At 42.9% G+C, this 15,220-nt stretch overlaps 1 protein-coding gene across 7 annotated transcripts in view; it reads left to right on the plus strand.

Annotated features, from left to right (window-relative positions):
* Window positions 1-4,500, plus strand: part of CDC42EP3 (CDC42 effector protein 3) — a 60,214-nt gene extending 55,714 nt beyond the window's left edge. For 2 of the 7 annotated variants that reach the window (XR_012644930.1, XR_012644931.1), the window contains 2 exons: window positions 368-1,001; window positions 2,957-4,498. The gene's annotated coding sequence lies outside the window, so the exon portion shown is untranslated. Of the gene's footprint in view, window positions 1-367; window positions 1,002-2,956 lie in introns of all 7 variants that reach the window. The other 5 variants (XR_012644932.1, XR_012644936.1, XR_012644933.1 and 2 more) reach the window with 4 other exon arrangements.
* Window positions 4,501-15,220: the final 10,720 nt, after the last annotated feature.

Here is a 15,220-nt window from a genome sequence, read left to right on the forward strand (position 1 = left end):
ATGCCATTATCCAAATTGCTGATGAAGATATTGAACAGAACTGGTCCCAAAATTGATCCCTTCAGAACCCCACTTGTTAGGCCCTTCCAGCATGACTGTTAACCATTGATATCTACTCTCTTGGTTATCCAGTCAGTTGTGCACCCAGTTTACAGTAGCCCCATCTAGGTTGTATTTCTCTAGTTTAGAAATGAGAAGATCATGCAGGACTGTACCAAACGCTTTACTATAATCTAGGTATACCTCATCTACTGCTTCCCCCTTTTTCACAAAGCTTGTTATCCTGTCAAAGAAATATGTTAGGTTGGTTTGATGTGATTTGTATTTACAAATCTATGCTAACTATTATCACTTGATTATCTTCCAGATGTTTGCAGATGGCATCCTTAATTATTTGCTCCATTATCTTTCCTGGCACAAAAGTTATTTTGATTTCCAAGTTCTAATCGTATGAAAATCACGGCTTCCATAAAGTCTAGTTTTAAGGACTAAAAGGCATCTGGCTGAAACTCTTCTCTGAAGATATAACTAGAACTGAGCAGAAAGTTCCTGAATACTACTTTTTTTAGTTCTTTTTGATTGCATCTGGTCATCTGTGTCCACCTCCCCAAGATGTTGGAAATCCCTGCCTCCACATACACCTGTTTCTCTCTTCTTTATATGTATATATATTTTTTCCTCTTTCCTCACTAGAACACCTTCCACCTTACTTTCCCCTGGCAAGGAGAAAGTTAGTAGTCACCAGTAACAAACCTCCCAGCTAAATGAGCCAACCACAAGTAAAACAAGCCAACCAGTATTTAATAGTCTTCCATGAGGCGCTGCACTGCTGCCTGCCTGGCTATACAGTGTTCTGAACAACCAATGGTCCCATGGGTAAGACATATATCACAGGACACATGAGACTCTTTATGTGACCCGAAATGGAGTGTCATAGCCATCAGTAAATACTGCAGCTTCTTCCAGTTCCAGAGACACCCGGCCACAATTATTGCCCTAAGGTAAGAATTCCCAACTCTCCCTTTGGAAATATGTGCAGCTGGAAAAAAGGAAGATGCCAACTCTTCAGAGTGCTCCCTGCGGTTTTGTTCCCCTCTCACTTCTCTCTGCAATACTGCATGTAAATCACGAAGAGCTTTACATGCCATTAATAGACAGTTTTAGCTTTTATCTGTCAACAAATCCTTCGACAGCTCTACCTCTTGAGTTACTGTGCTCTCTATTCCTGCTTGCTCCATTGCAGAGATAAGACTGTTTACGGGGCTCGCAAGTGTTGTAAGGCTAAGTTCTTGAAGCCCTCTGAGCAGCTTGGAAAGACTATACAATGAAATGCAATTTTTTTGTCTCTCTGAGAATTCAGTTTTCTTTCAATGATCCTGCAGCTAGAGAGGGTCGTGCCCACTTGTACTGAGTATTGACTAGTTCCAAGGTGGCCAACCAGTTAGGGACTAAGCCATGGACAGAATGCAATGAGCCACATATTTTATATTTATATATCTATCTATATATAGATATCGTATACATATTATATATCTAGATAGAGTGACAGATAAATATATGTGTCAGTGCCCTCCCCATCCCACAAAGTCAGGCACCCCCCAGCCTCCTGCTCTAACCCGATCCCCCTCCCCACCTCCAGAGTCAGGCACTCCATGCCCTCCCCCAGAGCCAGGCACCCCCATCCCTCTCACCTTGTTCTAACTCAATGCTGGTAACTCACCCGAGCTGCCGCCACTGCCACTTCTGCCACGTGCTTCTCCCACCAAGTGCTGGGGCGCGTGCGCAGAGCAGTGGACAGCACTCCCAGTGCACAGCTTTGAGGAGGGGGCCACATTTAATGGCTCAAAGAACTGCAAGTGGCCACCCCTGGGCTAGTTGGTACCAAATTTAATATATGATATTCAAGTCAGTGACCACTGCCTAGCAAGCTGACCACCATTATCTCATCGTTTACTTATACTTTCCCCTCTGCCTGTCTGGTTGTCTCTTTTCTTATGCTTAGAATGTTAATTCTTGGGGCCAGGGACCATCTTGTTGCTCTGTTTGTACAGTGCCTAGCACAATGGTGTCTCTAGGTACTGTGATACTACAAATGGTGATGACCACAATAATACAGTAAGGTAATTCCTATGTTCTTATTAAAGGGCCAGTGCTTGGGCAATTGAAGGACACAGTTGCTTCACTGAAAGTGGTTTTTGCATTTACTCCGCCCCTTAAACTGCTCTATGGAAGTTCATCTAATGCTAGGTGGAAGATGCCAGACTCAGAAACAAGTTTTAACCACTAACAGTTAAATATCTATTGCCCTCCTACTTTCTATTTTATAAATTGAGGCTATATCTACATTACAACCTGTGTCTGCAAAACTTACATTGCTCAGGGATGTGAATATTTCACCCCTCTGAGTGTCATAAATGACACTGTGACCTGACATACTGTATGCTTTATGAAAATATGCTTATGATATGAATATGACACAACTGAGACATGCCTTATGCAGCAGAGCTGACAATCACCACTGGCCCCAAGGCAAGATGGGAAGTGGGGCCTGGATCTGTACCCCCACCCGAGGGCAAAAGTGTAGGATTGAGGGCAGTCAGCCCATAGGGCCCTGCAGACCTCTGTGCAGTCACCCCCAGCCATGCAGAGCACCTCTCCCAGAATTGTTCAAAGCGGCAAGGAGGTCCTCCCTCTGCTGCTGCCAAAGTAGTAGCAGCAGTAGGGCTGGAGCTCTGGGCCTGTTGTGAAACTGTCCCTCTTGTCTCTCCCTCATTGGTGGGCATGACTTTATGCAAGATGGTTCATCTAAGATATCATTGGAAAACATATGTTGTACTGCATATGATTATCCTACTTATATGCATATATTATTTTTACAAATGAAGATAGGATATTGACCTGTGTATCTGTATTTCATATGTGCTGCTTTGGATCACTCCTGCTGCTGACACTTCAGGAAATACAATGAAAAAGCCCAACAAGGCTTGATGGCTGATCCATTAGTACAATGGACTGGGAATTGGCTTGGTCTTCCTGGGGACATTACATGCTGCTACTCGCTCATGAGGAGCCAGGTAATCTGGTCACCTGATATTATCCAGATCTTTGGTCTGATGAACTGTTCCACAGAAGGGTAGAAGGAATCAAAGGTTTCCTGCCTTATGAAAATTCTATATAGGGCAGGGAAGGAAAACAGTGATCGTCTTCAACTTGCCTTACCTCTACCTCCCTTCCCCAAAGAGATACTTGAAAACACCTGGAAACAAAAGGATTGTAATTGAGGGGAGGAGAATGGCTGGACCCCAGCTAAATAGTTAACTGGCCTTTGAAGGACTCTACCACAAACAATAACTCGTGTGAGAAGTTATTTGTAGTAAGTTTTTAGTGAACCGAGTTTTGGTTGCGTGCTTTGTATTATTTTCTTAGTAATCTGTATTATTTTCTAACCTAATCTGTTTTGTTCGGTTTGCTACCTCTTTGACCACTTAAAAAACAAATCAAGAGGGCCAGACGAATACCCAGAAACCAATTACTCCAAGACAGGCCCAAAAAAGCCTATAACAGAACACCAATGGTCATTGCCCCCAACTCAAACCACTGCAACACATCATTAAAGACCTACAACCTATCCTAAATCATGATGCCACACTTGAGAAGTCCCTAGCTGACAGGCCTGTTCTTTCCTACAGACAACCTCCCAGCCTTATGAGGAGTCTCACTAGCAACCACAGGCTATACCAAAAAAATACGAATCCTGAAACTTGTTCCTTGCAACTAACCTTGTTACCAACTTTGTCCACATATCTATTCTGGAGATTCCATCACTGGACCTAACCGCAGTACTTACAGAATCACAGGCACATTCTCCTATTCCTGAACTAACATCATATTTGCCATTGTGTGCCAACGATGCCCACACACCATGTATATAGGACAGACAGCAAACACTCATCAACAAAGAATGAATGGACATAGAACAGACATCAAAACAGTCCAGATACACAAACCTGTCTGCCAGCACTTTAATGGACTTGGCCATTCTGTTAAAGATCTGAAAGTTTGTGTTCTACTGAAAACGGACTTTATCAACGATCTACAGAGGGAATGCTCAGAACTAACATTCATATTCAAATTCAGCACATTAACACGTGATTTGAACTGGGACAGCAATTACCTGATCCACTATAAGGACTCTTTTACATACTTGGATGTTTTGTCTAACTCTTAACTTCCCCACCCAACACATCCCGCCCCCCCACCGTCCCTCTTCTCTTCTGATTTGCCAACCTTTACAACAATTTTTCTGATTTGCCAACCTTGATAACAGTTTTTGGATCTCTGTGGTTTATCTATTGAGTCTGTTCTGGTAAGGCTATGATCTGAAGAAGTGGGTCTGTCCCACAAAAGCTCATCACCTAATAAATTATTTTGTTAGTCTTAAAAAGTGCTACATGACTGGAGTTTTTGTGTTTTGTTATGTTTTGTTTTGGTAGAATACAGACTAACACAGCTCTCTGTCACTTAAAAGACATCTTTTCATAGTTAATAAACTTATTTCTGATTTATAATAAACCCATTTGTCATTTCAAACTGGGGGGTAAAAGGCCATGCATACTTTTCTTCACATTGAGGAAGGAGGGAAATGTCATATAACTTTGAGTTTGTACCCCAAGGGTGCAGTGAACATCTGGGTGCTGTAGTAAGCCCCTTAAACTGAGTCTTCCCAAAGCTGCTCTCAGCGTCTTTATTTTCTGCAGCTGGGAGTGAATCTGTTTGTGTGCTTTGCTAGGGTAGGCCTTTGTGCTTTGCTCAGCAGGAGAGGGTTTAAGGGGAGGGTCCAGGGTGACAGAATAGACTGACTGATATCTCAGCACCTCACTGGGCACTCGAGGTTCCCAAAGCATCACATACTGACTCAGGCATTCATGTGCACCGTGCTATATGGGCAGGAAATCTCTCATTGACACAGCTTGTGCCTCTCATCACGGAAGTGAGTGTTTTCATGCTGACCAGAGAATTCTCTCCTGTTGGCATAGGGCACCTTCACCTGATGTACTGCAGTATTGGTGTGGCTACAGCACAGTACATATAGACACATGCTAAAAACTGTATTTTTCCTAACATTTGGGATCCTTTGTCCCCTTAAAGGGTACTTAGAGGTGCAGTAAGTAGTTCTGGGTGGGCTCACAAAAGTATTTAGGCACCTATCTCTTTATGAATCTCATCCTGTGTTGCTAACTGATCCCATTTGATAGCTTCTTTATCACTCAGGGAAATGTCTCCCTTTCTTCCTTAAGAAGGCAGGCTGCTTCAGGAATGCAGGGGAGAAAAACCTTTCAAAAACAAACTTTTTTTTTCTGGCCCTGTGATTTCCAGTATGCGATGGTATCTGCTGGGTTGGAAATACCATGAGAATAGCCTTACTCTTGGTATTTCCTGTCCTGGCTAATATCCATATGTCTACACTGGATGGTTTATATATTTGTTTAATCACCAAACATCTTCTAAATGCAGGAAAAGCTTCAAGACAGTTATTTCATCTGAGCAGCTGTAACCTAGAAAAATTCAGATGGAGACAAAATGGCAAAACATGTAGACTTTAAATGCTGATCTTCAAATTCCTCAGTACTGCAAGAAGTTTTTTTTGGTTTTGGTTTAAGATTTTTTTTTTCCATTCAAGTTCAAACTACAACTGGGTAAAATGTTAGGCAGCCTTCTTAAATGACCCCCATTTTTTCCTCCAGCAGCATTTGGGAAATCTCCCATCATTAGCTATATCCCTGCTAGGAATATTAATATTGCTCAACCAGAAACATTCTCCTTAGTTTTTGGTGGGTTGAGGATGGAGAGGTAATTTGACAGTCACCTGAAAAAAGAACAAGAAGGGATGGGCTGGGATTGGGAAATTCTCAGCTCTTTATATGAGTGTGAGGGTGTGGACTGAGCCCAAAGACCCAGTCAGGACTGCCACACTGAACCCAGGAAGGGAGCAATGGAGAAGTCCTCCAGGCAGGCTAGAGAGTCTACCCAGGAAGCAACCAATGAGGGCCCAGCAGGGCCATATAAAAAGGGTGGCAGAACAGAGTAGGGAGAGTTGGTAGGAACTGTTGAGCTATGCTGCTGCTGCCGCCGCCGCCGCCGCCGCCGCCACCGCCATGACGAGCTAGGCAGAGAATGACTGGATTCCTGAAGGAAGAGCAGGACAACAAGAGCTAAGTGGGGATGGGGAGTGAGAGGGTTCTGTCAGTGAGGACTGAGTCTGGGAAGCAATGTTCCTTGTAAGTTGTATACTCATGTGGCTGCTCAGGAGAGATTCATATGCTGTGCAGGTGACTAGCGGAGTGCCCACAGGTAGCTTTTGTTTCTACTGGTGCTGCACATTCACACATGACTTGGTGTACATAAAAAATGTAATCTTCACATGGATGGCAAAGACTAGAAGAAATATTACAGGGGGAGGGCCAGGGGAGAATAGTGTGTCTGGTGGGGAATCCTGGGGATACAGCTGAGATCATTTAAAGGTAGAGACCTTGGTGGGACTAAAAAAAAAATGGCTGGAGAACCACTAAAAGGGAGTCACCATGTAACTGGAGGAGGTGCTCACAAGAGGTGGATATTGGCCCTATTATGGTAACCAAAATAGATACTTTATAATGCTGTGTCTATGTGTCTACTATTGTGCCATTTTTAGATGGTATGCTACTGGGGACTGGGATTGTTATTGTATGTGTTTGAAAAGCCCCTGCAATCCAAATAATAAATAGATTCCCAGTGCTGGTCTTGTTAACACAGTAACAGTGTGATACTCCTTGTGCTTTGACATCCAAACACAGATGTCAGGGGAAGGTCAAATTTAGGCCAATTCAACTAAGTGTGAACAGGTGCCTGCAGACCACCATGAAATAGCTCTCTGGGTAAGCCACTCTAATAGGGTGTACTAGTCTCTCTATTTGTTGTATGCACTTTAAACCATCCTATGTAACAGAAATCTTAGTATACCAGACTGCTTGACACAGGCAACTTTACAATTACCATTCAGTCATAAAAATGATCATTTCTTATTCTGGTAATAGTCTAGAGTGCACCTGCTGTTGAAGTACTCTTGGGGAGACCAGGATGCAGGGAGTTAAACTTCTTCAATGAAGCTGAAGAGCTGGTTAGAATTGGAATCTCTACCCTCAATCATTTCCATGGCAGGGACTTGACTCCATTTGGAAAAAGCTGTGGTTCGGGCACCCAAACTCTGTATCTTTCCCAGAATCTGCAAGAGGCTGGGATACTCCAGACTAAGATTCTGTGTGTGGTTGTGTGTAAATACTTTTAATGAGTGTAAAGAAATTGGGTGCGTGGCCTAGAATGTAGAGATTTAAATGTATGCTACCTAATGGTAATAATTCTTTCAAGTGTGCTTGTTGAATTTTCAAATCTTTGTTCACATTTCTTAAGGATTCTGTCTACCCAGCATGGGCAGTTCTGTCACTTCCTTTTTAGGAAATGTCTTCAATTTAAACTGACTGGAAAAATATTCTTTATCATGAAGCCATGATATGAATAACTGGGCTTGTACATGTCTGTTTCTATAAACAGCTTCCTTAGTGGGGGGTATCAGACTTATAATGCAAAATACTTTTAATCTTCTTTCATGGGAGGTGGATTTGTGGCACTTGCTGTATATTCTACCTGCTAGCTGAAATTCAGTACATTTTATGGGCTTTGCCATAAGGAAGTTTATAATGGAACTTATCACCTGATGCACGTCAGCTTTCCAGCCCAACCAAATCTTTTCACTTATATAAGCAAAAAGTTTGCAGATGATAGATTTAATGAAAGGAGACCACACTAATTTCTAATCATCAATATTAACTTTCCCCTTCAGTGACTCACTGAATTATGCACTTGAGCAGATTTTTTTTCTGTATTGAAATCTTCTTTTCCACTTCGTTTTCTCAGTTCTGTTTCTTTTTAAGTGTGTGTGACAGACACATGTTTAAAAAAAAAAAGTGATTGGGGGGCGGGGGAGGTGTTATAAGGAAAATATTACTGAAGACACTAGGCAAATCAAAAATTCATCATTCTGCCAACGGACAAATGTTTTGGGGAAAATAAACTATGAAAATTGTGATTGATTTTTTTCCTTGGTGTATTGGTATTTGTAGATTTCCTTTAAAATTACATAAAATGTCTGGATTAGTAAAAGTGGTGGGGGGAGGGGGGGGAAGAGTCATATCCTCAGCTGGGAAAATGGTTGTAGATCCGTCAGTGGACATGTAACACTTGAAGTTTGAAGTGCAGTATAGAAACCTATAATATGTCTGTATTGCCCTGGGATTATTGGCTGAACTCTAAACTCCATGGCAAGATGACTGCAGTAGAGCCCTGCTACCAACGTCTCTTCTAGTCACTGCCCCAGGGCTTTCCACAGCCTTGAGGGTTGCACTGCATGAAATTAATACTGAAACAGAGTTCTACCTATGCAATCACCTGTATCTCCAATAGTACACACATGGCCTTCCATCCATGTAGTGCCTCAGCCCAGCACAGTTTGGCTGCTCATTTTGAAATGCAGTCCTGGTAATGTTCTAGTATGGGTTGGGTGCCTCTTGACCCTCTCCACCTGTCAATTCAGTTGTTTGGGTGTGGTGTGTCTTTCTTTTCTAGCAACATATTCTTGGTGTATTTTAGGGGAATTCCAAAATCATCTTAATTGACAGGAGTACCTCCTGCTTCCCTGCCCTGCAGAGCTGCAGCCAATAAGCCTCAACTCCTCCTTGAGCTCAGTGGACTTAACCAGAAAAGAACTTGGCCCACATATACTTTATTAAAAAAAACCTGTGTGTGTAAAATTGCTCACTAGTTTACCTGTATGAGAGCTCACTCCCATAGCTGAGCCAAATATCTTATATATTTTTTTTTAAATAAACTTGGTACTAAGGTACTATTTTTCATTATCTGTTGGAGTGGTGCAGAGGACTCAGTCCTTAACAGGCAAAGTGAGCATATAAACACAAACTGGGCCTCTGCAATCCATGGGGCATCCCTGTCTCTCTTCAGTGGTAGGGCTGGAGGGGAAGGAAACAACAAACCTACTTGACAGACACTCTTCAACTTCTCCAGCAGTAGAACAGGAAAAGAAGGCCCACTAATGACCTGATTTTTTTTCTCTTCCTTGCAGCTTGGGCCTCATCCTTCGTTGGGACCTCACAAATTATAATATCAGCCCTTATTTGCTATACTTGGCTTAGTTTTTCTGGTATAGGTTAAGGAAAAAACAAGAATAATTTTTTAAAAAGCTAAATTAGGTGACTAAACTGATTCCAAAACTCAGTGTCAAAGAATGTTCGGACAAAGAAGTACAGATAACTATAGCTAATGGACAGTTACTTGTATACCTATTCATTCTTGCATGTGGATTTTATAAAGTCCTTTTATCATCTATTAATACAACACTGCAAAATGTAATCTCTAAAATGATTTCTCCCAGTGCCTGTGTCATATTAGTGACATCTTACAGCTGGAGCCAAAGAACACACATTACAAGAGTAATCTCACTATAAAAACAGCTAGTATTCCTTGTATAAAATAAGATTCATACATAAATAAATTAAAACAAAATGAACAATTATGAATGTTGTTTAAGAGCACTAGATTCTGAAATCAGAAGCAGGGAGAAAGTTATTGTGGGCCTTCAGAAGAGAACAAAGGTTCACGCACTAAAACATCTGCTCAGCCCTGACATATCTATAGTGATTAATATTTACAGTATGTCTCCAATCACAATAACATGAAAACATTTCCTAAGGCCAGATCTATACTGAGATAAAGTCAGATTTAAGGTCTTAGGTTGGTTGGCTTTTGTTTTTAAATAAACCAACAGTCTTTACCAGAGTACTCAATAGGCCTTTTTTTTTTTTTTTTTTTTTTTTTTTTAAGGGGCTCTGAGGTCAAATTTTGGTAATGCTGAATTCACTGGGAGTAACTCCTAAATGTTGTTTGGGGGGGGGGGGGGGGGGGCGTTGTTTGACAATGTCAACCGAAACAAGTGCAGATGACAGTGTTGTTAATAGCCTTCTAAACTATCCCACAATGCCCCTCTGTCCTTTCTGGTCATCACTTCATCTCCGCTGCTGTTTAGGTGAGATGGAAGTAGGTGACAGGAAGTGGTGGTCATCAGCCCAGGAATTCTGAATCCATTTCCTTTCCTCTCTGGCCTGCATAGTGAGCAGATGTCAGGCACATGCCTAGTAGCCATGAGTTCACAGGGTCGCTAAAGAGCCCCAGCAGGGAGCCATCAGGAAATCTTAGCTTCTCCCCCACAACACTACAATGAGATCCATCTTCCTGTGGCTCAAAGCTAGCAAAAGATGTAATATTTATTTGAAGATATTGCAAGACATGATTCAAAGAGGGTACAGCCGGGACTCTCAGCAGTGCCGTGTTAAATTCCAGGAGCTGAGACAAAATTACCAGAAGTGCAATGAAGCTAATGGTCGGTCTGGGGCATCTCCCCAGAAATGCTGCTCTTATGATGAGCTTCATGCTATTCTGGGGACAGATGCAACCTCTTCCCCCAGAAGATGAATATGTTGCTCAGCAGGATGATGAAGCAGGGTCTGATTTGTTAGATAGCAAAGAGATACAGACAGCAGGCTGCAGTCAAGTGCAGAAGCTGATAGTGCAAGCCAAGAGCTGCTTCCGGACTATCTCCTGAGGAGGCTTCGGAGCCAAACAAGCTTTCTAGAGAGGGTGCTTCTAGTAAGTATGCTTTTATTCTACTGATAATCGTATGGCGCAATTGTGGGTGCGGGAGGTCTATAACTGTTTCCCATAGAACAGCTTGTTAACATTTCTGATGGAGTGCTGATCCTGTTTGGACTTCTCCCTAAAGGTGTTAGACAGGCAGTTTTAGATTTTCCTCACAAGATTTTTTTTTTTTTTTTTTTTTTTGGGGAGATCGGACTTCTTTCTGCTTGCACAGTAAGATACATTACTGTGCCAAGCCACCCATAAGTAATCCCACAGAGCAGTCTTGCAAATTTTCCAGCACAGCTCGTTCTGTCTGGGTGCAATCTTTCCTTATCCCTTTTTCTTGCTCTAAGGAGGCCATCTGCTTTGGCAGCCTAGAACTCATGAGAAGTTTCATGCATCACTAACAATTTTTTTTGTGTGTGACCCACACAGTGCAGAGCAAAACTCATGCAGCCTGACTGGCTTTTAAATCATGGAGTGGCTTGAAATCCTAGGTGCTTTTTTAAAAAGCCCATGAAGCAGCTCCCTCTCCACCTGGGACAGCATCTGATTGGATGCGTAGCAGCCTCCACATCCTTTCTGGAGTGGTGGGTGATTGGACCCCGCCCTGTTTCACCTGCGCTCCTGCAGTGACTTCTAATGTTGTGGGTTTTTTGTGGTAAATCCCACTTCAGCCTACTTTAACCCCCCCACACAACTCTTTGCCATGCCCCATCCAAACTGAGGAAGGGGGCACGTCCACATTATTCTCCCACGAACCAAAGACAGCTTACCACTGTGTTCGAGACAAATATCAGGTGTGGAAGGGCTTGAATCATTCTGCTTGGAATCATGCATTCTTCAGCCTTAAGAGTCCATAGAGTGACCTTACAGTTGTAATATGTTCTTCCATACACACAGTCATTCAGTCTGTCAGTATGCTCACTGTTCCAAGTAAAGACAAAAAAGTTGCTTTTGACAATGTCCTTAGTATTTCAACATGGGGGTCTTTTCTGCAGGAAATGACCTTGCAACCAGCAAAGGAATAAAGGACCCAGTCTCCCCGAAATGAGGTTGCCCTAACTGCAGAGGAGGAAGAAGTAGTGTCAAGAAATGATGCCAAATTATTAAGTGGCAGGAAAGGAAAAAGAGTGATGCCAGAAAACCAGAGTGGACAACCAGACTAAAATGCATGCTTCAGTCCTATCAGTAATGAACAGGCTGACAAAGCATGGAAGCAATGCTTCAAAAATCAAACTCTCTCAGCTCTACACCCCCCTGTACAATACATGCCCTATAACATGCCACTCTGTCCATATTCACTCCCCTCACCTAGTTAAAGTTCTGGATCCTCCAGGCACTCCCATTACATGCTATCCCGTCCTCATTCATTGTCTTCCCCTGGTCGAGGCTCTGTATTCCCCCATCCACTCCAGCCCCCCCATTTCAGAACTCCCTTCATACAATTAGTCCTCTCCCCTGCTTGGGTCTCTGGATCCCCCATCCAAGCTATACCCCCTCCTTGTATACCTCCTCCTTCGGCACATTCCACCCTTCCTCTTGTTGAGGCCTAGAAGGTCGCAGAGATCCCTAAAGTCCGCTCCCAGGGAATAGCGCACCACCAGCAGGCTAACATTCCAGCAACAATGACTTCATTATCCTTTTGTTTTCTCTATACCCACCATTCTTCTAATAGGACCCCCTAAATAAAAATATATGTTGGAAAAAGAGAGGTTAGTTAACATGCTTTGGGTTGGGTGTGGTGGTAAGAGTTGTCATGCAGTTGGAGGCAGTTATATAAAGGGCAAGGAAACAGCATGGGGTGTGTGGAGGGGGGAAATGCTAGTTAATGGCAGATGATTCAGGAATCTTCACACTCATCCATAAACTTGGCTTTCAAGGCATCTGCAGTTTTCATTGCCTCTTTCTGTTTGCCCCTGTGTTTGGGTGCTGATAATTTCTGGCCAGGATCTCTGCCTCTGCCCCCTGCATGCTGGCATAAAATTCTCCCCATTCACTTCACACATGTTATGAAGAATATTGCAGGCCCCAATGACACAGGTAATGTTTTCTCCACTGAGATCTAAGCGGGTCAGAAGCACGTGAACTTGGCTTTTAAATGGCCAAAGGCATATCGTACCACCATTCTGCCCCTGCTCAACCTATAGTTTAAGAGCTCCTTACTGGTGTCCAGGGTGCCTTTGTATGAGCCAAGGGAACAAGGAGTAAATAGGGACACCAAGAATCACAATGGGCATTTCCACACCCCTAATGTTGATATTTTTGGTCTGGGGAGAAAGTACCACTCTGGAGCCTTCCAAGCAGATCAGAATTCCTAAAGATTCTCACATCATGCACCCTTCCTGATCAGCCTGTGTTGATGTCGGTGAAATGACCTTTATGATCCACCAATGCCTGCAGCACCATAGAGAAGCACCCCTTGCAGTTAATGTACTCTGAAGCCTGGTGGTCTGGTGCCAGGATGTGGATGTGTGGCAGCAAATCCATCCACTATGTCCTGCACGTTCCCCAGAGTCACTGTCTTTTGCAGGAGAAGCTTAGCTACTGCTTTGGCTACCTGGATAAGAGCCCTGACTGTAGCTTTGACACCTCCAAATTGATTTCCCACTGACTGATACCTGGCTTGTGGTGCTAACTTCCACAGAGAAATTGCCACATGCTTCTCGACTGTCAGAGCAGGTCTCATTCTGGTACCCCTGCACTTCATGGTGGGAGAGAGTATGTCAGTAAGTTCCATGAAAGTGGCGTTATGCTTTCAGAAGTTTTGCAGCCACTGCTGCTGATCATTCCATGACTGCAAAATGATGAGATCCCACCAACATGAGCTGGTTTTGTGAGTCCAGAACCTGTGCTCCATGGTGTGCTGTGACTCCAGGGCTGCAAAGCAATTCCATGGTGCTACTCTCCAAACCTGAACATCCATCAGTGCTCCCTGCATCAATCCACTGATACTTAATGGGCATTACGTTCAGAATATACTGCATCACAGTGTGGGAAGTCCTCATAAAATACTGCACCAAACATGAAGCATCTTGGGATCCATGATATTCTTTGTAATGATAGGTGGCAATCAATGTAAAAGTAGAGCAAAAATTCACTTGTCCATTTTTCTTCAGCAGGAAGCGAGGGAAATGCAGTCTGGGATGATGACACCAGAAACCCAGGACCACTTGCCATGACTCCCCCTCCCCCCAAGACACTGGCACATAATCCCAAAATGCAACAGGGCTTCAGGAACTATGGGATAGCTGCCCACAATGCACTGCTGCCTCAGTCAAACTCAGACAATCTGTCGGAGACACAATAAGTCAGCTTAGTGAACATTTTGGACACAACTCTGACTTTAAAAAGTTGACTTTAATAAATGTGACATTATTCCCAAATTCAGAAAGTCTCTTTATCTCCATTTGTAGAAGTAACCTCTTAAATTAATTTGTGTGTGTGTATAGACCTTATGGAGGGAATTCAAGGAAATGAATTTTGTATTTATAGCTTTGAATGCAAAGAGATCTGCGGTTCATTCTTATTTCTGCAAGTAGTTATGTTCCGTAGGTAATTGCCTTACTCATGAGGGAGTCTTTACTGGTTCTATTGCTCCAATGATCACAGTTGGAGAGGTAATGGAGTTAGTTATGTCAGGGCTTGTTTGTATGTAGACAAGTCTTTAGATAATTAGCTCCACTCCAACGTGGTCTTTGAATCTCGGTGCTAATTCTTTGTATACCTTGCATTTGATGCTGAACAAAAATTTAGTAGAGAAAGTGGAGCATTGAGGTGCTGTGTTTGTGGTGACCTTTGTTAAGCAAACTGCTGTCTTCTATTGGCTTTTTCCTGGTACATGGCTTCTTTTTGTAGTAATGGAACTTGCATTCCCAAATGCCTGAATCCCTATATCTAGGGCTTAGTCTGCTCTCTGAAGTTTTGCTGGTATACCTTTGTCATGTACGAGTATAAAAACATCAAAGCCCCACAGCAGCGTAACTGTGCTGGCTAAACCCCTGTTGCAGATGGAAATGGGCTTCGGTGGGTTAGTGAATGTTGTTCAGGGGATAGCAGAACTGGATGCAGTGTTCCAGCAGCAGTCAGAATAGTGCCAAATACAGAAGTAAAATAACTTCTTTATTCCTACTCAAGAGTCCCCTAATTCCCTCTAATTATATTAGGTCAGCACTATTTCTCATTGACAACGAAACTTTTCATCTAGTTTGAAAGGCTCTATTTTCCATAAAGCTGTGCTGATTTGTATTAATTGTATTTGTCCTTCAGTTCAGCGTTAACCAAGCCCTGATGGAAGTAGGCAATATTTGCAGCCATAGCTATTTGGGTGTCCCTCATTTTCTGAAGCGTCTGAAAAGACCTTAATGTTATCAGAGACTGTGGGTAGAGGTTAAGTAAGGAGGTGAGTCTCTTTTCAAAGCACTGCTCTTTTTTTTTTTTTTTGCCAACAAGATTGCCTTTATGCTTGCCCTGAGTT

This window comes from Carettochelys insculpta, chromosome 3 (genome assembly GCF_033958435.1).
Source record: "Carettochelys insculpta isolate YL-2023 chromosome 3, ASM3395843v1, whole genome shotgun sequence".
Lineage (NCBI taxonomy): Eukaryota > Metazoa > Chordata > Testudines > Carettochelyidae > Carettochelys > Carettochelys insculpta.